At 35.1% G+C, this 26,110-nt stretch overlaps 1 long non-coding RNA gene across 1 annotated transcript in view; it reads right to left on the bottom strand.

Moving 5' to 3' along the window:
- LOC136554132 (uncharacterized) overlaps window positions 1-26,110 on the bottom strand; it is a 196,096-nt gene that overhangs the window by 123,959 nt on the left and 46,027 nt on the right. Inside the window, exon 2 of the long non-coding RNA XR_010783287.1 lies at window positions 5,101-5,191. This is a non-coding gene — a long non-coding RNA (uncharacterized lncRNA). The remainder of the gene's footprint in view (window positions 1-5,100; window positions 5,192-26,110) is intronic.

Here is a 26,110-nt window from a genome sequence, read left to right as displayed (position 1 = left end):
TTTCCCTTGCTATGAACCTAGTGCTTCAAATTAGCATATCCCAACTTTACTTTAGAAAGATCAGGCACTGGTGACTGCAATATAGTCACTGTTATAAGGAAGACCAGTTCATATCCACTCCCTCAGAATTCCTCACCAATACACTTCATTAATGTGATTAAATCACATGCTTTGTGAGGCAAATGTGTAGGTGAATTTGTATTTAGGTTAGTAATAGTTTGGATGCAGTCACATATTTTCCTTCAAATAGTCCACATAAGAAATATTCTCATTTTCTTTTGACCTTACCAAAAAAACTCCCTTCTGTTTTCATGATGGAAATTGTCATTCAACTTTAAAACTTCTTCTATAAGATATCACAGTTATTCAAAAAAAGGAAATACCATGTCTAAGCTTCTGAAAAAATATTAGTCCCTATATACTTTTTCCATGGTTTCTTCCAGAAGTTGTTGTTTCTCTTGAAATTCTTAAGCAGTTCATAATGTGATTTGTAATTTTCTTCTATAAATTGCATGTCTTCTCGGACATGAATGTGAAAGACATAGAAATTAGTTTTTATTACTGAGCTGTTCCTTTCCATCATAGAAGGAGAAAGAGACATTGTTGCCAAAAGTCAATATTAGAAACTGTTTAAATGTGAACCTTATAGGAAGGAAAAAGCTTGCTGGCAGGTTTCTTAAAAAAGGATCTTCCTAGGTAAATTATTTCTTTTCTGGTCTTTTGCATAGAATAGTGCAGGTTCCAAACAGCTTCCCTGCAGATTCACTCCTGTCCTTCCCAGACAAAATTGAGTCTAAAATAATTTTTTTAATAGATAAGAATGAGATCAACCTTAAAAATGCCATGAAATCAAGACGATTTGATAGTGTAGCCACAATGAAGTTTGACTTTCTTTAGGCAGACTTAAAAATTCAAATTAGAAAATTAATTTTTCTACAGAAATAACAAAAGGTTCACTCTCCTCTTAATATCCTCTAATGGGCACAGCAGAGCACTCCCAAGTAAAGTAGTCAAGATTGCTCTTATGATAAATAAAAAAGTAACTTAAAGTGATCATTTATATCAACGTGCATCTTTAGATAAAATAAGAAGGAAAGAGTAAGATTTACAAATCAGGTGAGGTATCTGAAGTGGGACTTGGATCAAACAGTGGTGTGTAATGTGAAGACATAAAAATATATATATAAATACATAAACTTTTATCACTAATACCCCTAAATTGCCTAGGTTCCATTTTCCATGCACGTCTAAAGCTACACCAGACCAGCCAAGGTGAGTACTTGGTTACCTAAACCTGACTTAAATTCCCAAACTAAAAAGTTCTCCTCTTCACTGGAGCACACAAGTTCCCTTGTAGGCATTTAACAAGGAGCCCTGGCACCTGACCTGCTGTGAGAGATTCCCACTGAGTTCTCCATGTATCAAACTTTTAGTATGCAATGTGGAGACTCACATGGTCTAAGTGCTTTCACAGCTCTAGCTCCCTGAATAAACTCTTACACCCACATATTCCAAACAACCCTAAAAGCTTTCAGCACAGCAACTATGGGACATTCTCTTTTAAGTAGCAAAAAGTGAGTTACAGTGTTGGCATTTCAGTCATCAAAACTAACCATTAACTTCAGATTAGTTTATTTTTTTGTGTTATTATTAACATATCCTATATTCATAGACAATAAAAGTAGCATTAAGGCTTAATGGGAACAGCATATTTACAGGATATGAATTAACTATTGAGAAAAAAAAAAATACTATTGCTGACAGAATTCCCCAAAACTTACCATCACAAAAGGCACTATCAACATATGCAAACAAGCTCAAACAATTCCACACTGCTAATATGGAACTAGTTTATCCCACAAATACACACAGTCCCCTGCTGTGATGAAAGGAGATATGTCCCACACATTAAAGTTGTGCTGAACAAAGAAAGAGGTTTTAAGAAAAGACCCAGTTTTTATAAAAAGAACAATCCTAACAGCTCAAATGACTACCAAGAAAAGAAATAGAGCCTTGATATTTAAATGCACCGTCAATTTGATAATGAGAAAAAAAATGCATAAGAAGGAATCAGTGTCATATACTGAAAATTATATTATTTACTGATGAAAGTAACCATCATAAGTCAAACAAGTGAGATTTTCATAATCATATTTAGTCATTTCACAATACACAAGATCTGCAACTTGTGCAAGTATGTGCCATACAAACAGAAACTACTTCAGCTGCTTACTGAATTAAAGTCTCATGTAAACACTCAAATACTCTGCTTAAGGAGATGTCTTGAAAGACCAGGTGATAGTGTACATCAAGCAAACATCACAAGGAAACGGGGTAGACAGGAAAAAATAATTTTAATTTTCAAAATACCATCCTATTGAAATAATCAGGAAAAAATTATAAACTATGAAAATTTTATATATATATAATCAGTAATTTTAAAACACTCCAAATATTTTTGTATTGATTTGAAATTTTTAGTACAAATTAGAAAATTATTATGACCAAAGGGTTTTATTTAAAGCTACACTTTAAAAAAAATTCACTCTTCAAACTTTCACTTTTCTAATTGCAAAAATGTCAAGAATTCATTTTCAAATTAAATTAGGGGACTTCTACTGTCAGCTCATACTAATGCCACTTCTAATTTCAAAGCATGAATTATTTCTATTGAAAAATAATTTTGATGGAGAATTCCAAATCAAGTTCTACCATCAGTTCTTCTGAGGCTGAGAAAAAATTTTAATTGTAAAGCTCAGTGTGTTTACACAGTCTTTCCTTAAAAATTATTCCGTTTCAGAGAATAAAAAAGAAAAAATACTAAGCCATAAAAATTTGCCAACAATATTTTTCTATCGAAAAAATACTTGTTCCATGGCATTGGTTTTTTTCTACTTCAATTTTGAAAAAAAATCAGTGTATTTACCACCTCTGCAGAAATTCTAGTCTGCTAATTTGTGCAAACTAAGCCAATTGAAAGCATCTAGCTCAAATTTTTCAATTTATTTATGTCTGACTTTTTCTTTTTTTACCTTGTTTCTTCCTATTCTCTGCAGCATTGCAGATCTTTAGAAAAAAATAGTCTTTAGAAAAAGGTGGAGAATATGCTCATTATTAAATACATTCATTATTGCATATTGCAATATCTATCAAGCATAAGAAACAAAATAGTAAGAAATTTTACCTCAAACTAGCCTTGAGAACATATTAATCTAATTAACTAATTGAAGATCCTGCACACGGTTGTTCAAGAAATTCAAGTAGTTAGAAGAGCATGACACATCAGAAACAACAGCAGCATTCTTTCTTATCTTGCTGTCCTGGAGTTTGAGTTGCTATTATACATTTCCAGGAATGCTCAGCTTTGCCAGTTCTGACAGTCACAGCTGATTCTTGGTTTTGCCTCAGCACAACTGTGGTACCCATGAATAACCTTCTCCCCCAGTTCCCTACAAGGGACTGCTTCTTGCTCCCTGTGACACCAGTGCTGGCCTCATTGCCTTGGTGTCTGACTGTTCAGGCAGCACTTGCTGCTCTAGCAGCTGCTCCTGTCTCCTCAGGGAAACCTTGGGAAGAGTATATTGATTCAGCTAATTCATTTTAGGATAGCAAATGATTTTAATGGAGGAAAGGTTTGTCATGATATGCATGCTCAGTCTGATTGGGGAATGGATTAAGGCCCCAGTATCAAAAAGAGACTGCTTTCAAGAAAACCTTCTTTTAAGTGGCGTGACCCAAATTCTCTGTTCAGAAAGTGTGGATGACAAGGCTCTCCCTTTGCATGAGCAATGATTTCATTGCACAATCACTAAAATCTCTGGTTTCATATGATCAAGAAAAGAAGACATTTCCAGCTTTAGAATGCAGCAAATTGCAGGAAGACTAAACCAATAGCTTTCTTTTAATAAGATAACTGATGAGCTTGAGGAAATATTCATCTGGATTTCAGCAAGGCATTTCATTAAACAACACGTGTGAAAATATTAGTTAAAGTTGAAAACACTTAGGCAAGCAGTGAAATTGAAAGGTGGATAAGGATTGGCTAAAGAAGAAATGGCAATAAGTTGCTCTGAAATGTAAAACATCAGACTGAAAGACATTTACCAATCCAAATGCAGGTTTTGGCACAAGAGTTATTTATAAATTGGAAATAAAAAAAACAAAGTGGAAAAGTAAATCAGTTTCTAAAAGAAAGTCTGAGAGAATAATTCTATGAGAAAAAGCAAAAACTTTTAAGATGGAAGTTATTTTTGCTAAATTTATGATGCTAATATGAGAAAATTGGAGACCAAGAAGGTCCCTGTTGGTCTTGGGTTTCAAAGTTTGTCACTCCTTCTATTTTTTTACCAAAGTCTGTTCTTTTAACCATCAGTTTATCACCACATTCTGAATGTAGCCCATACTTTCTTGAGACTTTTTTACCCCTAAATTACCTGATTTGAATTCCTCAAACTAATAGTCTTAAAACTTATCACTCACGATCCATTGTAATAAGGTCACTCACTCTCACAAGTCCATTTAAGCCATTTTCAGTGAAAAAGTAATTAAAGCATTCCTTCAGGATCTCTAGGTTTACTGTTGTGTCTTTTCTCCTCTCATTCTGATTAGTTACCTTTCTTGATTTTTCATCATTTCCTCCATTTTTGCTGGTTTTTTCCTAAACTTATTCATATTTGTTAACATCCTTAGCAAATAATGAGGAATGCCAAGCACAATGATTCTTTTACATTACCTGCCAGATTCATAGTTCAACTTTGCTTTTCTAAAATATTAACACTGCAGATTTGGGAGAAACTAAATAAATCAGAAGTATATATAAGCCTTTCTCCTATGTCCTCACCAACCTGAAAAAAAAAAAAAAGAAAAAAGCACTAAAAATGTAGTGGAGCACAAAATTAGGGGGTAACTATTCTGGTATTGTACTCTCCATTTGCATATTCTGGGTTTATCTGAAGTTCATCATGCCTATTTCTGGACTTACTGTATATGAGTAAGACATGCATAATCAACCCTTAAACCAAATTTCTTTCCTGCTCCGTGGGCAGGTGTTCAGCAGGCAGCTGTTCAGCATGTGAACTAAAAATTAAAAAATATCCTTACCTTTTAGGTGAATCTGTGATAAGGCTTCGCTCTGCTGGAAATTGCTCTCATAGACATCATGCACAAGCCTTACAGGCTAAGAGACCAGTACCTAATAAAAAATTCAAAGTCACTGCACGTAATAGGTAATGAAGTGCTGGTTCTAGGCAGCAGCACAGGAACTTCAGGTGTTTGCTTAATATTCACTAAGCATATTCTGAAATAGTCCATGCACATTTTCAAAAATTTCTTTCACATAATGCCTCACTTTTTTCGATCCTATAAAAGACATTTGTTCAATAATATCCACTAAGTAGCTGGGCCTGGGGAAAAGGTATCATTTGCACAGAAGTATTAGAAAGACATTTAGTAGAAAATGACGTATCTTTGAATGCAGCATTCCAGAATACTATAAGGCAAAGTGAATTAATGTTTGCATTACTTATATTTCGTTTGCAAAAGAGAATTTGAATTATTAATTTAAGCATATTTAAAGCCTAACTAATGTAGACAAGCCCATGAAGAGGTTAACATGCATTGATCATATACATACATTAAAAAATGGAGTGTAGTTAGTGAGCTTCTGAAACAGAAAAATAAGACACAAATAAAATAAAAGATATCTTTGGTTTTACCAACTAATTTTTTTTCCACATTTCTATTCACTTAATTTTCACAATGATTTTCCACCCAGATATTATATATACCGTAAACTTCTAATGGATGGGTAAGTACAGAAAAATTAAAATACAGGTGAAGAAAGAAATTATATCGTAGGAAAACTATAGTATGGAAGAAATCGGGCTGTACTGAGGTTCCCATCTCTGAAAAACAGTAAAATCTAAATGTATGGCTCAAAATTTTAAAGGTCTTTAAAATTATCACTCACTTCTATAAAAATATACATTGGTTTGTTTACAGAAAGGGGTCTTTATATAAAATAGCTCCTTCAAAAAATTATTTCAAAATATTGAAATAAAAAATCTAGGTGAGTAGGCTGAATGTGTCATTCTAACTCCATGAGAGCAGTCTCTTCCTTGGCAAGAAACCCTCTAGCACTGGTAAGTCTACTTTGCAGTCTGTAAGCAGTGTGGCTGGACGTAGCCTTAAAATATCTTTAGGACAATGTATAGTGCAGGCCTCCTTTCTTCATAACCCATACTAAAATATATGTAGACTTTGGTGTAATTCTGTTCCCCTCATGCACAATTTGGAGATCCAGGAACTATTTGTTTTCTCCCAGAACACAAAGAACCTTCTCATTGCTGTCATATGTTCTTGTATAAGCAAGAAATTTTAAGGAAATACACAAATGTGTGTGCATGTGTGTCCTTGTGGATGTGTCTGAGTGAACCACAGAGGAGAGAAAACTTCAAAGCAAAGGAAGACAAAATTAGAATTGTTTTTGCTTAACAATATTTGGGCAACAGAAGGACTGATCTTAAACTCTTGTATTGCTTTCCAATGTCCAGTATTATTTCTCACTTTTTCTTAAGGGATAGTGAAAGAATTGCCTATTTTCTTGAGAGGTAGAACCTTGAAAGACAGGTAATGACCATTCTGATGCAAGACCATAATACCACAAACTCTGAAATCTTAATATGTAAGTTAAGCAATAATTTCTGGGATGTGGATCTTGAAAAATGGTTATATTCCCCCATTTTACTAGGACATCTTTCAGTGCTAAGATAAACCTGGTGTTCACACAGGTAAGACTCATACAGAAGAAATGCCATAAGAGAGAAAAACAGGAGAAAATGCAATATATCCATCAACAATCAAACATAGGCCAGGCACAAGAAATATACCCAAGCCAGTTCAAATACAGGTAGAGCACTATTGTAAGTCTATTTTTGCATGCCCGTTTAAATTCTGTAAGCCTCCATAAATGCAGTTATCATTACCATTGTTGCCTTATCATTCTCAGTGATTGCTCTCTTTCAGTCAAGTACAAAGGCAGGCTGAATATAAATGTTTTGTCATAAAACTGCTATTCAAACAATAAAAAGGGTTATAATAGTACTAAAAAAATCACCCCCAGGGCTGCAGCACAGACTGGTAGTATGCATATTCAGGCAGCACAAAGCAGTTCCAGTCACATACTTCTACCCACAGGAACCCTTCCACTGAATCTGTACTTAATATCAGGGTGTTCCCTGAAATGATCCAGATATTACCAGGTAGTCAAGACACAGGGAACATTTTGGAATGTCATTCAATTAGAGGAATACAATTTATTAATACTGTGAATTTGTGTTGAATTCAGCAAATAACAACAAATTTAAAGTCTTTAATTTTTAAGAAGAAAAATGCTTCAATTATGTTTTCTGCCTTGATCCAAAGCTGTTTTTGTTGGTCCCAGATCTAGCCATGTAGTGCCACCCAGGGGCCAACTGCAACATGATTCAACACTGCCATCTTGCCAAATAGCCTCAAAAAAGCATTATGCAATACACCCCAGACTGTCTTCTGCACAGGCATGAGTATTCTTTTTAAAATGTCTTAGATGTTATAAGATCTTTTTTTTTCCCTTTCTTTTTGTAGCATAGAGATGAAAGAGGTTGGGTCAGGTCAGGCAAGGAAGGGTGAAAGAATATGTAACAAGTCAGGGACCACCAAAACAGACTAATTACTCCCATAGAGTGACCGGATGGATGTCTGATCAAGAAGGAAAAACAAAAAAGGGGGGGAAAAAAAGGAAAAAGGAAAAAAGAAAAAAAACCCCACAGGTAGAATTTAAAGCAAAAGGTTTATTAGCACCAAAAGCCCACTGCCCTGGGTAAATGTGCTTCCTTGCAACAATAAAGACAAATAAAGTACTAAAAAAGGATAAAGCAGGAGATTACAGACCTAGCTGTGGTTTGATAAATGGCACTCTACTCCTCTCTGCTTATTGTGTACTTCATACCTCGCTCTTGAATATGGAAGAGAATTTTATTAAAGATTTAGCCACGGTGGTGGTGGTGACTGGCTCACAGTAATTTTCCTACAAAGTAGTTTAATCTATCACAGGGCAGACAGTGCACCTTCTTACCATGTATCATATCTGTCTATTGAGTAAGTGCTATCCAAATCCAATTTCTTTTCATTTTTGGAACCTGTGATGCATATTCAAGATACATTTTCTTTTTGTCTGTGGCCTAAATTAGGTGCTTTATAAAGAAAAAATAAAAAAGGGGGGAAAAAAAGTGAAGTAATAAAAAAGACTGGACATTTTCTTTTTTTTTTTTCTAAGATTCACTACAGTGCTAATGATGCAAAACAGTGGGCATGTATGGTTGGCTGTCACTGCACTCACGACACTGTCAGTGCACAGCCCCACCTCCAAATCCTGGCCCCAGCTCTTACAGGTGAAACTTATAAAATCCCTGCAATAAAGCCCTAATTTGCTATGATATTTCAAAGTTCATTTTCTATATTTAATTAAAATAATGGTCAAAATCCTTATGCTTTTTTTAATTAAGCAATCTGAGGCTGGAAAAGTTGTTGATTTAGGCAATCAAAAATGTAGTCTAAGCATTTAGAAATTAAGATTTTTTTTTTTCCCACAACCAAACCTAAGATAAGGCTTCTAAGAGTTTCTTCATTTTAATTGTAAATTACTCTGTAGGATTCACAAAGAATCTAAGAAATTAAGTACTTCTGATAATTTCTCAGTTCTGACAAGTATTTCCTCCCAGTCTGTGGCTTTTGGTTTGGGGACTGGGGGATTTTTCCATTACCATACTTCTGTGTGTCTGCTGAGCATGTTTGTCAAACTGAGAGAGAAATTAAAGAGGTCTAATCCAAAACTGTTGCATCTAAACACATTTCTTTTGGAAACTACTGTTAGTATAGAACATAGTAGTTCTCCAGATCTGAGCATGAAGCACCTCCAAGCATAAAATACACAGGTATTTTATGCTTTCAACAAGGTATTCAACACTTCAGGGGCAACTAAAGGTGACAGAGCTGGTCCTTTATTACAGTCTGATTAATTCCCTTTGTTAAACCACTACATAAGATCAGTGTATGTATTCCAAGGTGATAATCAGAACATTAAATCTAATAATATGTTTGAATTTATGCCTGCTACAATATGGGTGGTTATCAGATGTTAAATTTACTGAGCTAAGAGAAAATAAACTTACATATATGATTGGATTTTACCTAGAGTAGCTTCCAAAGGGCAGTCTTGGAAATGGGAGTTTTAGCCCAGAACTAGCTTCAAATCTATTCCAGCTTTGGTCCCATGGAAGAATCTTTACAAGTTGTATCAACAAGAATCTTTCTTTCAACTTGATCTTCAACATCTCTGACATATGCAACAGGCTGAAACAGATATCTCTAACATGGTTTTTTGCATGATACCCATGATACTACATTTTCCCCTTGGATTTTCTGCTTCTAATCTCTGACTTCTTATCACCATATTTTTCTTTCATCATTTGAGCAGCACTATCCTAGTGCCTATAAATATAGTCCCATTCAGGTCTGACATCTCAACAACAGCAGAGAGTAAAAAGAATGGAGTCAATGTACTCAATAGTACTGATTTTCATTAGTCTCTACAAAAAGTGTGCATGACTAAAAATTTCAGTCCATATTTCACCCTAGACAAGGCTACTGAAAAATCAAGTTAGGTAGGTGTACTCTGAATTTGTGGAGATCTCACTACTTCCCAGCAATTGTTTCCAAAGTCTCTCTTATCAGGTCCCTTCCTCTACAGGGACCAGATTGAAGTCAGAGATTAATTTAAAGGATTGCCAAAATTTTAATTTTATCATGGGATTTCTTCCTAGATTCCATTAAAGATTATATTTTTTTTTAATTGAACAATACACATTTAGCATACACTTTGAATGAAAAAGCACAACCTCTTTTCTCTACTATTTCAGTTTTTCCTGTAGTGTTAATGTTACAGAATCTCATTACTGCTTTTGCTCAGACATAAATCACTCTATGTCCTGCTTCCAAGCTGACAGTTAGCTATCTTTGACTGCATTTTCCACTACTGGTTCTCTGAAGGGTGTTCTCTAAGGTAGCACTCACGTAGTGATGTCCTGTGAGAGCCTGAAAATACTGAAATTTAAATACTTAAAATCTATGCAGTTCTATTCATGCAATTTTTTTTCTCAAAAAGCAGACTTTTCCTGGACTTTTTATCTTTTTGAGTGTTACAATTGTGGTGCTTCCTTTGGTCTGCAAATGATGCTCTGCCTAATGTATTTCATACAGCACTGCTGACCCTCTACTGTACCCACTGCATCAAGGTACTGCCTACAGTATGCTCTTCTAAGCATCTTCCTGGTCTCACTTAGGAAAATAAAATTTAAAGATTTAAAATCTGGATTAGTCAGCAACTTTCAAAATCTTCTGTCCAAGGTCCCAGACTTATTAGGGTCCCAGAGAAAGCACTCAATTAGCTCCCTACGCATGCAATATTTAAGCTTGCCTTTAAATAACTCCCAAACACTTTATACTTAGAAAATGCTTAGAAAGAGCATGTGGTTTATATTTATATGGAATTGAATACTCTTTGAATTTCTCCAATACACCTAGTTTTCTTAGCTGATTTAAGAACAACTGAAAACATCGTGACTGTCATCCTGTCTAAAGAAGTAACACCACCACTTAACGTCGTTATTCTAAGATATCTATTTTTTGCAGTTTCTTACTGAAAGTGCTGTTTAAGCCTTATTCTGGTGTCCTACATATCTTCAGAGAATTTGTAATGAGTGGAGTTTTAAAAAATCTCCTTTTCCATCAAGGATATTTTCTCTGTGTGGTATTTTCTGTCATTTTACTTGTGGAATTACATTTTCTTGAGGATCTATGAGTTGAACAGAGGCCTGTGTTTTTGTTATCCTAGATTCAGTCATTCTCAACTACACACTACTGGGTACTACATACTAATGAATTACAGTGTGTAGTAGGCCTTCACAGCTACAGTTTCACACAGACAAGGCCAAAAATGTGGACAACAGCATAGGCAAGACAACCAAAAAAAGATATTACACAATCACTGTCAGTAAGGATGCTGTCCAGATTGGCATTTATACAAGAAAATGTGAGTAAAACTAGGTGAGTAAATCTCTGCTTATATGAAATGTCACAGCAATAAGGAAGGATGCTCAGCTTCTATGCTGGAAGGAGAGAATTAACTCAAGTATGCCACTGCCTGGGGAAGAGGACACTGGAAGAAGATACTTAGAACACAAAAAGCAACAAAAATAAAATAAGAACTATATAAATTAGATCCTGAATTTCACATTACATTGACCCATGTATTTACAAAAATGAAAAAAGAAGCCAAGGAGATAATAAGCCCTGGACAAGCTCAGAAATTACAAAAGTTTTGAAACTACAAAGCTACAGAAGTTTTGAAAATCTGTCACTTTGGATATAAGGAAAATGTGATTGGACGTGAAAGATCTATCAGCCTAGATATATGGAGAAAAAACTTGCTGTAGGAACACAATGACAGGAAGTCAGAAACAAGTCAGAAACACTGATAGAAAGCATTAAGGGAAAAAAATGGCAAGATATCTCTTAGAACTAGATATGCTTTTATTCACCATCACACTCAGAATGTTACATTCATAGAAACTTGGGACAATATGTGACCAGAAAGGAAAAAAAAAACAGTTAAGCAAAAAAATCAGAAATCAATAATAAACTAAAGAAAAGTCTTACAGTACTTTAGATTAACTTGTAAACTGAATGATCAGAAAAACAGATTTGGCTACACTGCCATAGCATGAACCTCCATATTGAGTCAGAAACACATTTAATATGCACTTGATTTGTAGTCAAATGCCTTCTTTGATGAATTATGTTAGAATCACTGCCATTCCTGAGACAAATTAAAACTCTACTTTTCATCTCATAGAGAGCTTGGGCCTTTCCTGAGACATCTGTATAACCTTAGAATTTTAAGTGGCAGCTGTTGCACACCCACACACTTCTGGCTTATTACACCTTCACTGGTTTGAGGAAAACCTCTGCTTCAGCCAGGCTGTGGACTAATCCCTGAGGCCAGATCATTCCTTGACAAAAGCAGAAAGTACTGTCCTAGAATATTACTTCAGGCTCACCTCCATATTTCAGCAGACAGACCATATATATCTAAGAATATGCTTTTGCATGCCTTGAGATGACAAAAAGCACCTCAAGCGTTTGCCTATTCACTAAGTTTCCCACTTCAAGATTTTGAAACCTAGGCTTCTTTTGGGAGTTTTTCATTGTAGAGTATTTTGAACATCTCTTTCCTCTCTTTTACAAACCACTATGTGGATTTTGTTCCTGACTCAATTCAAACAGTATATACTCCTCTTATTTCAATAAATGGGTCTGAAGAATAAGTTGCATTACTTCTTACTTGACAGAGGACAATATGAATTAGAGCAATAAGAAATGATATTCCAGTAAGAAAGTAAGATACAGGTGAAGGAATTGAAGGAACCTCAATATTAAACACCACAAATCAAAAATTATATAAATTAGTTACCTTAATACAATCTAAAATTAACTATTAAACATTAGTTCAAAATTCAGATGAAACTGTGAAGGATCCAATTTTACTGAAATATGTACATATGGATGTAATTTCAACATAGAGCCAGGTTTTTGTAATGGCATACATCTGTAATACAATCATTACTGACATATTAAAACCTCAAACAAGATAAAACTGATTTGACTATTTTATAAAGTATTTACAGGCAATAGACCAAACTCTGTAGTCCTCCCAGATTAAAGAAGCTAGCTTGAAATCTAGGTAGCAGCATAGACAAGGACTCTAACTGAGAAACTGACCAAGGAGAATTTTTCTTATAGGCAAAAACTATCTTTTTAAGGACTTGGAATAATAGGAGTACATGCAAATGGCTGTTAAATTTGTACTGGTTTTCCTACCTAAGGCAAAAATATTCTCTGTCAGAGACCTAACTTTGCTGAAAGTACCAATGGATACGGTGGATTTATCTGGATAACTGGCTTCACACCCTCCTTTCCCTCTTCAGCTACCACTGTCAAGATTTATATCCTTTCAAGTCCATAGCAAGCACTTAATTCTTTAGCCCCCTCTGCAGTATTTGGTTCATAGCCTGGACCAGCAACACTGAGTAAGACAAGCAAGACATTCAGCATGTGACAGTTGAGCTGAGAGCGCTGCCTTGGGGTGAGGAGGGTCCACAGTGCTCTCCAACCTGGATACCTCAAACTTTCAGTGAATGTTTGGGGTGTTTAGTAACCAAAGGTTCAGCATAATTAAAGAAACAAAAACTAGTCATTAAACAACACACACAGCCTTCACACTGAGATTATACTCAAATATTATGTATAATATACATGCTTGGTCCCTTTATGTCTCACACACATGTTGGATTCTTCACCATTTGGGTAAGAACTTGGAAGAAATTTTAAACCACAAATATGTTGATGTTTCTTACTCTTACAAGATTTTTTACTGAGAGTTTTTTACATGCTTTTTTTCCCCTACAAAGAGAACATCCCTCATTTATGCAACAGGTAGGTTCAGCTGTTATTGTTATATATGGTATATATCAAGTAAACAAAAACATGCAAAAAATTTATTCTTGCTAAAGAAAACTAATAAAATCTAGGAGATCGTCATAGATGCAGGAAGTTTCCTTCATCCTCATTGAGTTCATTAAGAAAGTGAATGAGGAAATTACCTCTTCTACCTATGCATGCAATATCAGCTTCATCTAGAAACAGCATGGTTTCATTAGTATCTGTCACAACACTAGCATTATATAAGAAATTGCTTGAAGCCAATATCCCAAGTACAGCAGACCTAAACCCTGGGAAAGGCCAGACATAAGCTATGCAGCACAGAGTATCTTTGCATCTTATGAATGATGGTTTACTGCTGGAAAATTTTTCTCTTCTTTCTTGGTCTCATCTATCTAGGACTTTTTCATAAAACCCATGGCTAACAATGTATTTTTCTAAGCTAAATTACTGAAGACATAATGATATTCAGAAAGTATAAAAAAAAAAGTCACTGAATTATATTATTGCTCAATATAAATATTTGCCCAGAAGTGTTTCTCTAATCAATATTTAAAGTGAGTCAAAGGAAGTTTAATAGCTAAATCTTGCTCTCATTATATGTCATCATCCTTTATCTGATATCTTCTGAAGCTATAGACCCCTCAGAGGTTGGGAAAAAGCAAACAATTAATTTCACAAAATTTTCATAAGAAAAAACTGCTTATTTGAAAAATATGACAAAACTGGATTAACATTTTCATGCATTCAGGAGGGCACTAACATAATGCAATAAGTTCTTTAATAATGAAATATGCTTTGATCCTATTATATGTTTCAGAAATAATTATATCCTGTCAAAGCACAAAAGAAAATGAAAATACAGTTGGTTTGCAAACAAAAATCATTGTAAATCATGAGCAATATATGGATATCTATTAGGACAAAGACTGTACTTAGGAACTGCATGTGTTTGTGTGCCCATGTGCTCGTGCATGTATTGTTGTGGTGCTACTAGGCATGACTCCTGATCTGGTGTCTGCTTTTTCTGCCCATATGCCATTGTGACAGCCCTGTGCTGAAATCCAAATTAAATCTGTATTTGCACTATAATTTTCAGTGTACCAATGAATAAAACATTGCTGTTTTCTTTCTGTTATGAATGTATCTTCTATTTTGTGAAGTGTTACTCAGCCCTCCCATACAAATGTGATATCAAACCTTTTTGCAGCATAAGTCACTGAGAAAACCAGAATTAAAGAACGAGATGACAGACATTTAAAGTACTAAATAATTTACTAATGGCATGTTGGTCTCTTACAATGTCAGTTCTGACCTGAGAAACCAGAGCAGTAGGTGCTGCCCCAGACACTGACCCAAGGAAAGGTGTCTGCCCAAATCTTACTTTGAAAGCACAGACCAGCAGCAGTTCCACTACTGAGGGACAGAGAGGAATGCTATGGGAAAAAATACTATCAGTGGAATTGTCAGTAGTCTCTAAATACCAGCTGGATTTATTAATTACAAATTATACTGTGAATGTGCTATTTTTATGCTCAAAAAATGAAAGTTGCCTAGGGAAATGAATACCTAATTTCTGCAGGAGCTCTGTATCCAAATCAGGTTTTCTAGGTAATTTTGCGTACACCAGTTGAATTTCTAGGTAAAACAGAAATATTTTTAATATGAGTTTGATTCATATCACTCATTAGCAGATTAAGTGATTTTAATATGGGTGTTTTTTAAATTCAGGGCAAAAAATGTATCTGTATTACCTCTTCAAACTCTAAAGATCATTTTTAAAAAATGTTTAGCACTAGAAAATTCTAGATAATGCTATATTTTCAATATAAATTTTGATCTGCTGTGGCAAAATATCAAAGATGGTACAGAACCCCTCATATCAGCAAAAACCAAATGAGCATTTTTAGTCTCAATGGCCTTTTGTTGTGAATCTGGGAAAAATACATTGCCCCAGAGATACAGTTTCTCCACTGTTTCCCCTGCTATCATACTGGTGCTTTGGATGACTACAAGAGTCGTGACAAGCTTAGCAAAAAGATGAGACAATCAAAAGTCAGGAAAACAGAATAATTAGAAAAATATTATGTAAAATAAAACTAAATGCAACAAAAGCCATTATGCATCATCAATAAAAAGAATATTATGTTCTTAGCGTTGATTAATTATAGCAAGTGTGGGAAACATTTTAAGAAAAGTTTTCAAGTATCTTGAAATAAATAATTTTAGAGAAGTAAGGTGGTGTAGAAGTGATGCTACTAGACTGGAAACCTGGAAGGACAGCTGCTGACTGCTGTTCATATTCATATTTTCTCTGTGTTAAAACAAATCTCATCTTGTGTTTCCTAGTGAGTGTAGCAGGTTTTACCCATGTTTTAGCAAAACAATCCATTAATTCACTCCTACCTATAACATGCTTTTAGATGTCCCCATCAAATATGCTTGAAAAACATGGATTCAATATACTGCTAGACTGCAGTGTCCAACACTGCATTACAGCCATCTACTTACAGCCAACTTTGACCTCACTGTTTCATTTTCCATTGCCTCAATTCTTCCCTGGCAATGGAAGAAATACTTGCTTTCTCTCTGCTTCTTATATGTGTTACAAAGATACAGATATAATGGCATCATTCAGCCAGAGCTTTAGCTTTGTTAAAGTGGATCCCTGTTCTGTTTTGGACTCCAGATAAAAGTGAGAAAAATCAATACTGAGCTTAAGTACCACTGAAAAAGCATTCCCAATATCTTCAAGCTGCCACCACCTAAAACTAATTAAATCTGCATATCACAAATATTACTTAAACTTTTATTCAACTTGGCCTTTGTTGATATTTTTCAGCCTGACCAGAGTTTTCAAACATCAAAATAATTTCAGCTGTCTAAATTTAGAATACAAGACACAAGGAATAAGAAAAAAATATTTTTGCAACGTAAGAAAGGATTGCATGCTAAACAGCCATACAAAATGTACTAATAATGCCAAGAACAAAGGTGGGAGAAGAAAGGTAAACTTAAATTTTTAGTACTGTTAAATTTGGTTTCCAGAATCTAAGTTAGCACAACTGACCCCAGTAGTGAAAGAGGTATGTGGGACAAGCCAGAAAGAAACTGCAAGTAGCAGGATGGCAAAAAGGTGTCTGGCCTCAAACTATTAATTAGCAACTAGCAAAGCTGTACCACATATTCAGTGCTCCAGCATTCCTCCTCCAGAGGTTGCTGCTAGTCTGCCTCATTATCATCTGGATGGAAAACAACACTCTTTCCTGGGAGTTCACTGCAACAGTCTTATTGATTAAGTTCCCACAGTGTTAAATCATTCTGTAGCTTTCACTCCATTCTCCCCACCTTCCCACCCCTGAATAATAACAGCTTTGGTGGATTTATGGGGGTGGTGCAGTAGATGAGGAGCATTTTATAAACACCGTAGCATAATACAGTTTCTATTTATGCAATGCCCTTAGCTTCAGAACATTTCACATGCCAAGACTGTACTTAAAAAAACAAAAATAAACTAATCTGACTTTGTTCTTGCTTGTATACTGCTTCTGCTGCAACTTAGGAATCTCTGACAAACATCCAAATGTGTACTCTCCTGGATGTAGTGACTTTGAAATAACAGGGAAAAAAGAATTAGTAAGGTGATGATTGCTTCCTTTTCATCATATTTCAGATTGGAGCAAACCAAAAATTTCTAAACATACTTCATGTTATTTTTTTCAGTGGCATGCATCTGAGACATGCAAATCTATGTAACACAACTTAAAAAAAAAAAGTAAGAATAAAAATTTAATTTCTACTAGAAATAAAACTGAATTATCTCTCATTGTGAAAGAACCTATCCAGAATCATGGATCCTTACATCACTGGAACAATAAAGGCTTAAGTTTAAGATTACTCTAGGCTCAGCTCTGACTTTGGACCTGAAAATAACTGGGTACATTTTTTGAATGGGTCAGACAATAAGGACAGACTATCAGTTAAGTTCCCTTAGAGGATCCAGAATAGATACAACTTTTCCAAATGGACCCTGAGTTATCCTGAGGGGAAGTGAGTTGACAAGCAGGTTTCAAGAGATGTTCTGAAATTGTAAAACTACTTATTAGAAACTGACAGAAACCATCACTTAAGAAAAGATGAAGAAAAATGAATGTTAAAAATTAGGAAAGAAGAAAATGGTGCTGGAACAGCTTTTTGGCAATATGACCAAGTAATAAATTTCAGTTGGAAGTGATTTTCAGGTGAAAATATTTCACATTCAGGGAAAAAAAATCCAAACCAACCAAACAAAAAACCACAAACATACAAGAAGCCCTAAAACAAAACAATACAAAACAACCCATCCCATATTATCTGTCACAATACCCAATCAAAAATCCACAAATGGAATTCTTCTTATGCATAGAAAAGTTTTCTTCAGTGAAACATTAACAAGATTTTATTATTAACTCAAACAGCAAATGGACCATTTTGAATTCAAATCTGTATTTGTGAAGCTCAGATTTCACAAATTGTTGCATGGGGATGCAGTAGAGTTCCAGGTTTTTACTGTCTATTTTATATTAGTGATTATTAAGGTAACAACCTCACTGATTGCCTTTAAGCTCTCCATGGTTGCACATTGTATGATTTCTACTACCTTACTGCCAGCAGCAAGTAGATTGACTCCCTCCAGACAAACATCACATCATCCTTTCTCTTTCCTAGAACCATTTTTAGTCACAAATGTGCCTCCTAGGCACGCTCAGCTGAGGGAGACCAGTGCCTGATGCTGCTCATGCCATGGGCTCAGTCCTGCTGCAGCTGTCAGGACCTGAGCCTGCAGCCAGGGCACTGTTCTTTCCTTCTGTAACCAAAAGGATATTTTTATTTTCTCCAATTACCACTACCTGGACATACCATTAATACAATACTGAGAGAAAAAGTATTCACAGGAAAAGAGGAAGGAAAATTGCTGGTGCTCTAAGTTACCAGACACTTGGATTCAACAAGTGAAGGATAGCACTGTAGGAAAGAAATTAAATACATACTCCAAATTTATTTTAGTATGAGATTAGTGCTTTATTCACCACCACCCTGCTTGTATTGTGCCCACTTCATTAGCTGTTAATTTTTAACCAGAATCTATATAAATTTACACCTTGTTTGCTTCTTGGCATTGTTAGTCAGAAAAATATTTTGTTTCCCATCTTCACAGCAAGTTTTAATTTATTCCACAAAATTCCCACTGATTTCAGTCCAAATGCTCACAGAGTAAATTACTATACAGAATTAGTGAAACAGAACTTTTTACATTAGCTTATGCATTTAGCTTTAAAAGAAAAATAAAATTAAACAGAGGTATGTTTGGTACTTCTTAGTACTAAACACATATTCCTCCAACATTTACAAAAATTAGAATAAATTCATTCACTGGAACTATTTCAAATATTTTAAGTCATTTTAGTACCAAAACATATTCACACTCAGTTCTTTATTTTATGAAGTAATATTACTGGGAAGATGCTTCTCAAAACCACAGCTGTACCAGTGATGAAATATTTTCTCAATGAGCATGTCTTTTCTTGCACCTAAAAGTGCTCTTACACATGCAGGGTCTATGGATCAGAATCTATGATTCAGTACAGATTTGTCCTGGGACTGGTACCAAGATTCAGCAGAAAAGTTCTATAACCCGAGCTGGAGGCTTCAACTGAACAGAATTACAACCTTTAGTAAAAGATAAAATTTACCAGGAGACCATCCAGTAATTAAGACATGAAAAAAGGCTATAAGGAAAAGGTACAGTTTCCAAAATTCTATTCTAAGAATAAATATAAAACTGAAATGTTTCTTTTACTCTGCAGAACTGAACATCATATCTGACATATTAAAATACATTTCATTTTCTTAAATAACATTCTCCTATTTCTCAAATAAACAAAACAGGAAACATAGAAACTAATTTTCAAACAAATTGATATTCATCCCATGAAAATTATGTCATCCAAATGGTAAATATTTAGTATAAGATAAGTTTCCAAGACCTACTGAGAAGGCAGCAAATAGAAACATGGCAGTGTTGAAAGAGTCCACTCTACAGTTCACACACCTTTGGGATATTACTCCTCTGTTACCATTCATCTCTTTTCACCTTCATTCTTTGTCTTCTGGAGAAGTTACATATGAAAAGACTTTTTTTTGGTTGTTTTCCTTTTTTTTTCTCATGTTCTTAATTTAAATTTTAATCAGTTTTCCTTTGGAGTTGGTGAGATGGATTGCCCTCTGAAGATGCTCTCTCATTCAATTGCTTGCCTGCACAGCTTAGGTAAAATGTTTAAATTTGGGTAAGTCACTAAGCTGTGGCTAATAGACTCACTGACAGGTGCAATAGTTTCTTTAAAAAGATCTTAAATCATAAAATAGATCAAGTTATTAATATGCAATGCTGGGTTAGGTAAATGCCAAAAGAAACAGTTAAGAAAGAGCTGTTGACCAGATATCACAATATTTTTAGAAATAATTTTCAGGAAGTTAAGCTAACAATACAGAGAGGTCTGTAGGATGATAAACAACGGGTTGAGTGAAACTCAACCCCTTAGCTGAAGGGCTACAGTCTGCAAAATGTACAGTTACAAATATAGTAATTTATGTAGTCTAATGCAACAAAAGAGGCAACTGAAGCAAAACCCCAAAATTTTCTTTGAAAAGCAATATTACAGGAAATTATAAATATCTATCTCAGTATAATTTAATTTCTTTATGTAGTGTTTCGTCACTAACAAAATTTTCATATACCACAAAATAGAAGCAAGGAATAGTATCTCTGTGTTCAAAATTTCAGTGAGACCACTCTTGTAACACTTACTCACATTGCAATGAACATGTGAAGTTCAAAACTTAGAAGCAAACTATGTACGGGATGCAAGATCCTAAAAAAAAGCAAAAATATGGGATCAAAGGTGCTCCAACTAGCTTATCAAAAGGAAGGTCAAAAATGTGGGCATTTACAAATGGAAAAAATACATCAGATAAATAGCTTAAAATATACTTCATAAAATTTTGAGGGGTGCTATTTCATGCATAGGGAGTGGAAATAAATTCTTCAAGAGCAATCAGGCAAGCCAGACATGAAAATTTAAGGAATAGGAAACTCATTGTTAGCGTGATGCCCAAATGTGGGAATCTAAAACTGCAACCAAGTTGGGTTTCTCTTTAAACTGAACAGAAAGAACCAAGCAGCTCAGAGGACAATTCATCTCGTCCTAAACAAAACCCTGAAATTACATGGAATGCATCTGGTCATACCTGTTTCTCTCCTCAGTAGAATAGGGGCAAAAATAACCAGCTCAGACTGAGACATCTATGCTTATAACATCCAAAGTTAGGTGAGATGTATCCCAGCATGTATTGCTTTTTAGAGCCAGACTGTCTTCAGGAGTTGCACTGTTATCACCAGAAAACTGATAATCTGTATTTTTCTTTCTCCTGGGGAGGAAACCTTATCCCTTTGCCTGAGAATGAGTGTAGAGGAGAAAGAAAGAGAGAAGTAGCTTAGGGCAGTAGTGCATAATCACTAGATTTTTCATTTCAGCTTTCAACTTGAAATTACAGATCTAACTTCCATTTCTGACTGCTATGACTGTACTGAGATTAGCATTTACCATACCACTTTCTACAGCTGGTATCAGTGAAAATATTTATGCACACAGTGAGAGAAGAAAGGTATCTGCCAAAACCTGTGGGTGCCACTAAAAACATTTATTTCAAATCTGTGGGTTTTTTACAGTGCACAGCACAATGGTACTCTGCTTACAGTTGGAAATACCAGGACTTCCATAATACAAAAAAATAAAGTAAAAATTATTTTTGCCCTGTAGTAGTAACTGTCCATAGCCCAAATGAAGCCCTATAAATGCAACAGAACATCAGCTACGCCACCTCAGCAGTCTGAGAGATCTAGACTAATGAGGCCCCCCTGCAAGAAACATGGCTCTAAAGTCTCATTTTAACTTTAAGCTCCATTTAGATTTTCAATAAACAGAGTGCACATGAAAATAAAATAAAATAAAATAAAATAAAATAAATAAAATAAAATAAAATAAAATAAAATAAAATAAAATAAAATAAAATAAATAAAATAAAATAAAATAAAATAAAATAAAATAAAATAAAATAAAATAAAATAAAATACAAACAGGTAGAGCTCCCTTAGGCCTAGCTTACAGATAGCAAACCAGTACAGAGTTTCAAACACTGATGGTAACAATCATTCTTAGGTACACTATTTGCTTGGAGGTTATGGGGTGCTACCAGAGGCAGACAATTGAAAACCAGATGGATTGTGAAGACTGTGCCAGGTCTTCTCAATAGAAATTTCTGAATGAGCTGTTCCTTCTCACCAATATTTGGCAGACATTACTTATGGGGCTTTTAATTGCCACTGCTACAAACCATAGAAAGGTTTTTTGAAGGTGATGGAATGCTGACCTCACTGGAGAAAGACCAGTTTTACCTTAGTTAATGAATAATAGTTGCCATTTTCTGTAATTGTTCACCCCCCTTTACTGTCACAAATGGTCTTACAATAACAATCATAGTGCATAATCTGATGCAAGTGCTCTTACAGAAATTTCTAGTAAAGGACTGCAGCCTCTGTGGGAGGTAACTGTCAGAATTATCTTAAACCACTACCTGTCTTCCACTACAATAGAAAAGGCCTTTAATCGAAATAATCCTTTTTCAAATGAGCAACTTTTTTTTCCTCTCTGCAATTCACTCATCTTAAAAAAAGCATTATAGCTTTTGTGCATAACTTAATTCATTCTTCAAGACAAGTACAAAATTTGTCACTGACATTTAGCGCCAGCCGTAGGCAATGGATAAAATGAACTAGTTAGCAATTTAACCTGTAAAAAAACAGAGTGGGATGAACAATTTTCTGCCATCAAAGCAAATGGCTAACATTTAGCAAGATTTTATTTTTATTTTTCAGCCCACCCCATCCTCAAGAAGAAAGAAGTCAGGCTAACATTTTTTCTGGGTCCTAAATCTTCCTCTCAGCCTATTTCTTTAATGGTTTAAAGTAAATGACTATCCAGAGGATAATTAGGCACTGTGCTGTCGCATCGTGTCAGGTCACAGCTGGATTTAGTCAGCATTAACCTTTGGGGAGAATTGGAATATCAGTATCATTTAAAATTAAAGACGTGTAAGCAGGCATTTCTGGAGATGTTAGAAAAGTAATTGTCTGTAAATTGTTTGACCTTGAGATTTAATTGCATGCACAACACACATTCTAGCAAGAACCCTGGACTGTGTTCATTCTCTTTCACCTCCGTACCTCTCACTTTGCAGAGCCCATTAAGCTACCTGTGGATTTTTCTGTAAAATATTAAAGATTGTTTTATACCAAGAACAAAAGCTTTTAACCAAGAGCTCTTACAAACAAAATTGTTAAACAGCTGTAGTATAGACCTCCCCTATATGAATTTCAGTCTTTTTATAAACTTAGAAATGTTTATATATACATAGAAAATACTCCTGTTTAAAAGCTATGCTTAATTTTTATTCCTTTTTTTTTTTTTTTACTAACAAGTTTGCATATTATGCCTTACTCCCTTTTTTCCCTAATGAGACAGCTTATGCTTTCAAAGTCCCTCAAGCTAGGCAAATCTCTCCACTGCTTCCACTGTTAATAATGAAACTTCATAATTATACAAATCCAAGGTGGCCAATCAGCTTCTCGGGCTGAGCCTTCGGGTACCTCATGCATTATTTATGTGGCACTCAGGCCTGTGAACTCACTTTCTTATATTAGAAGCCTAATTAATATTTAATCACATGTAGAGAGGGCACACAAAGCTGTGCTAGTCCCCAAAAGAAGCGCAAGTAAAGCTGTACACAGGTGCTCCTTTGCTTGTATGTGCGTGCATGTGCATGCTGCAGTATGCACACTCAGACACGCACACTGATTAGAAACACAGATCAGGAATGATGCAAATCTTTGAAGATGCTAACATATGCCAAAAAAAGACAAACATAGTTTTGATCTGACAGGAAAAAAGCTTTCTCAGGTGATGCTGAAAACAGTTGAGGCTCTCCAGGAAGGTTTCAGCATATGAAAACCAATGCCAAGGAAAACCTTTTAGGTTTCTTGGCTCCTTTGTTCCTTTTTCTTCCTACATACCTACAGACATGCCCTATATATATATTCCTGGGGACAAACTCTTGATTCACACTGGCACTGTGTCATCTACTGCAAAGCAGTGGTTACCACAGTCCATGAGAAAAAGTAGTAATACCTGCAAGTATACTGACATTTTGTGTTCATGTCATAGTCACCCCTTCCCTGGAACTGAAATGCTGGATAATCCCAGCTGTTATCTTGCATAGCAAAGTTCTTGAAAAACCCTTATTGAGAATGATGGTGGTGGTGATGATGATGATGATTTAAGGTGTAGAAGATGATATTTATTACTAGATTTTTTTTATCTAGAAAACTTTCATGTGTGTTGAAGGTGAAATATTTTCATCCTTACCTATTATTGCACTCCTACCTGCAAAATCCTCATTTGTCTGTTGCTTCTTTTTTGTCTATATACAGACTCTGACAGGTCACACTACATTAGGAAACCTTTTTCACTGGAAAGAAGAGCAATCCACAAATAAAAAACTCTCTGAGTATACAAGTCAAAGGAGTAAGAAAAATATCTATCTTATCATTGTAAATTCCAGTCAGTTAATGCAGTTTAATATTAAACAAAATATTACATCATATTTATACTATTATTTCAATCAACATTTCCAAAGAAGCATTAACTTTTCTGAGCTATTACCCTCTCAATACCACTGCAATCTCTCCTCACTACTGTCCAAACTTCCTCTTTAAAATTGCTTTGATTTGTATTTTCACTAGCATTGTCTCCCCATAAACAGCAGTTAACGGGACTTATGGACTTTATTCTCCATCATTTGCTATTAAAGCAATAGTGTGTCCTTGAAATTAATGAATCTTATCAAGATACAGAATGGCTGTGAGAACCAGAGCTGGAAAAACCCAAGAAACTTTGGTTTGCTGGACAGAACAAGAGAATTAGGAAGAAGGAGTGAGAACTCTGGGTGAGGAGACTGGGGAGGCCACACGTGCAGTGCTGCAGTTTTGGGCTCCTCAGTACAAGAGAGATGTGGAGCTGCTGGTCAGCCTGCAGTGAAGGGCCACAGAGATGATGATGGGACTGGGTATTTCTCCTGCAAGGAAAGGCTGAAATGGCTCAGACTGCTTAGCCTGGAAGAGAGAAGGCTCAGGGGAATATGTGAAGTGAGGAAATGGAAAAGAGGGGATCAGGCTCTTTTCAGTGGTGCCCCATGACAGGACAAGAAGCAATAGACAGACATCCTGAACTGAAGTGAAACACACACATCCTGAATCACCAAGAAATACTATTTTCACTGTGAGAGTGACCAAGCACTGACACAGGCCACCCAGACTGGCTGTAGAATCTCCATTCTTGGAGATATTCAATATCTTCCTGGGCAACTGAGTCTATGTGGCCCTGCTTGGGCTGAGGGGTTGGACCAGATGACCTCCAGGAATTCCTTCCAACCTCAATCATGCTCTAATTCTGCAAATTTTGTAGAAAATAAAAATTTTAAAAAAATTCTAAAATTGGTACTTTTCTCTTTTTTTCTTGTATGTTTTATTTTTATTTTATAATTTCCAAATACATTTACACATATAAATATTAATTTCTGTTTTGCTGGGATATTTAATTTTGAAGAAAACATTGTGCGAATTTCCCTTACCATACTGAATGAAGTGTGCTACACAAATAAAAAGTATTGTAATGGTAAAACAATTAAGTGAAGTACAAAATCATTGCAATGACCGTTCAAATGAAGTAATCCTTTCTTCTCCTAGTCTCACTTCTGTCTTAAAATCTGTGTTCCAAAGCTTAAATTTGTCATTACATCAACTTCCAAATAAAGCAGCCTATTGATGCAGCCCCAAAACTAAGCTGGATCTCTGTAGTATGATTTTGTCTCTGGAAACAACTTAAAAGATGCAGAAAACTGTATAACTTCAAATGCTTGACATCAAATTTCTTTAAATCAAACTGCTCTTAAGAAACCATGAACTTTCCAGAGTAAAATGATAGAAATAAATAATGTGGCCCTCCATGTCGTTCATACATACATGGAACCCATGTAATATATGCATACACAATGTATTGACATCAGTTTGCTAAACACCTCTGGTAATAATCAAAAAAATAGACATTCATATATTAGCTTACTAATAAGTTTTAAATTTAACCAAAACCAAATTTATCTAGCCTTTTTTTTTCTCATTTCAGGGGAAAAATAGTGAGGCATAAAATGTAAGACAGAAACCCAGTACTAAGCACCTGGAAAATTAATAGAGATTTGCAACTATTTTCCAGTGCTACAGTCCCAGAGGTATATGAACTGAGAAGAAATATTTGTTGTAGTTCCAGGGAGAGTTGGAAATTTCATAATTTTATTTAAGATATTT

The sequence above is a fragment of the Molothrus aeneus genome, chromosome 3 (genome assembly GCF_037042795.1).
Source record: "Molothrus aeneus isolate 106 chromosome 3, BPBGC_Maene_1.0, whole genome shotgun sequence".
NCBI classification, from domain to species: Eukaryota; Metazoa; Chordata; class Aves; order Passeriformes; family Icteridae; genus Molothrus; species Molothrus aeneus.
This window is presented reverse-complemented; position numbering and strand designations above follow the sequence as displayed.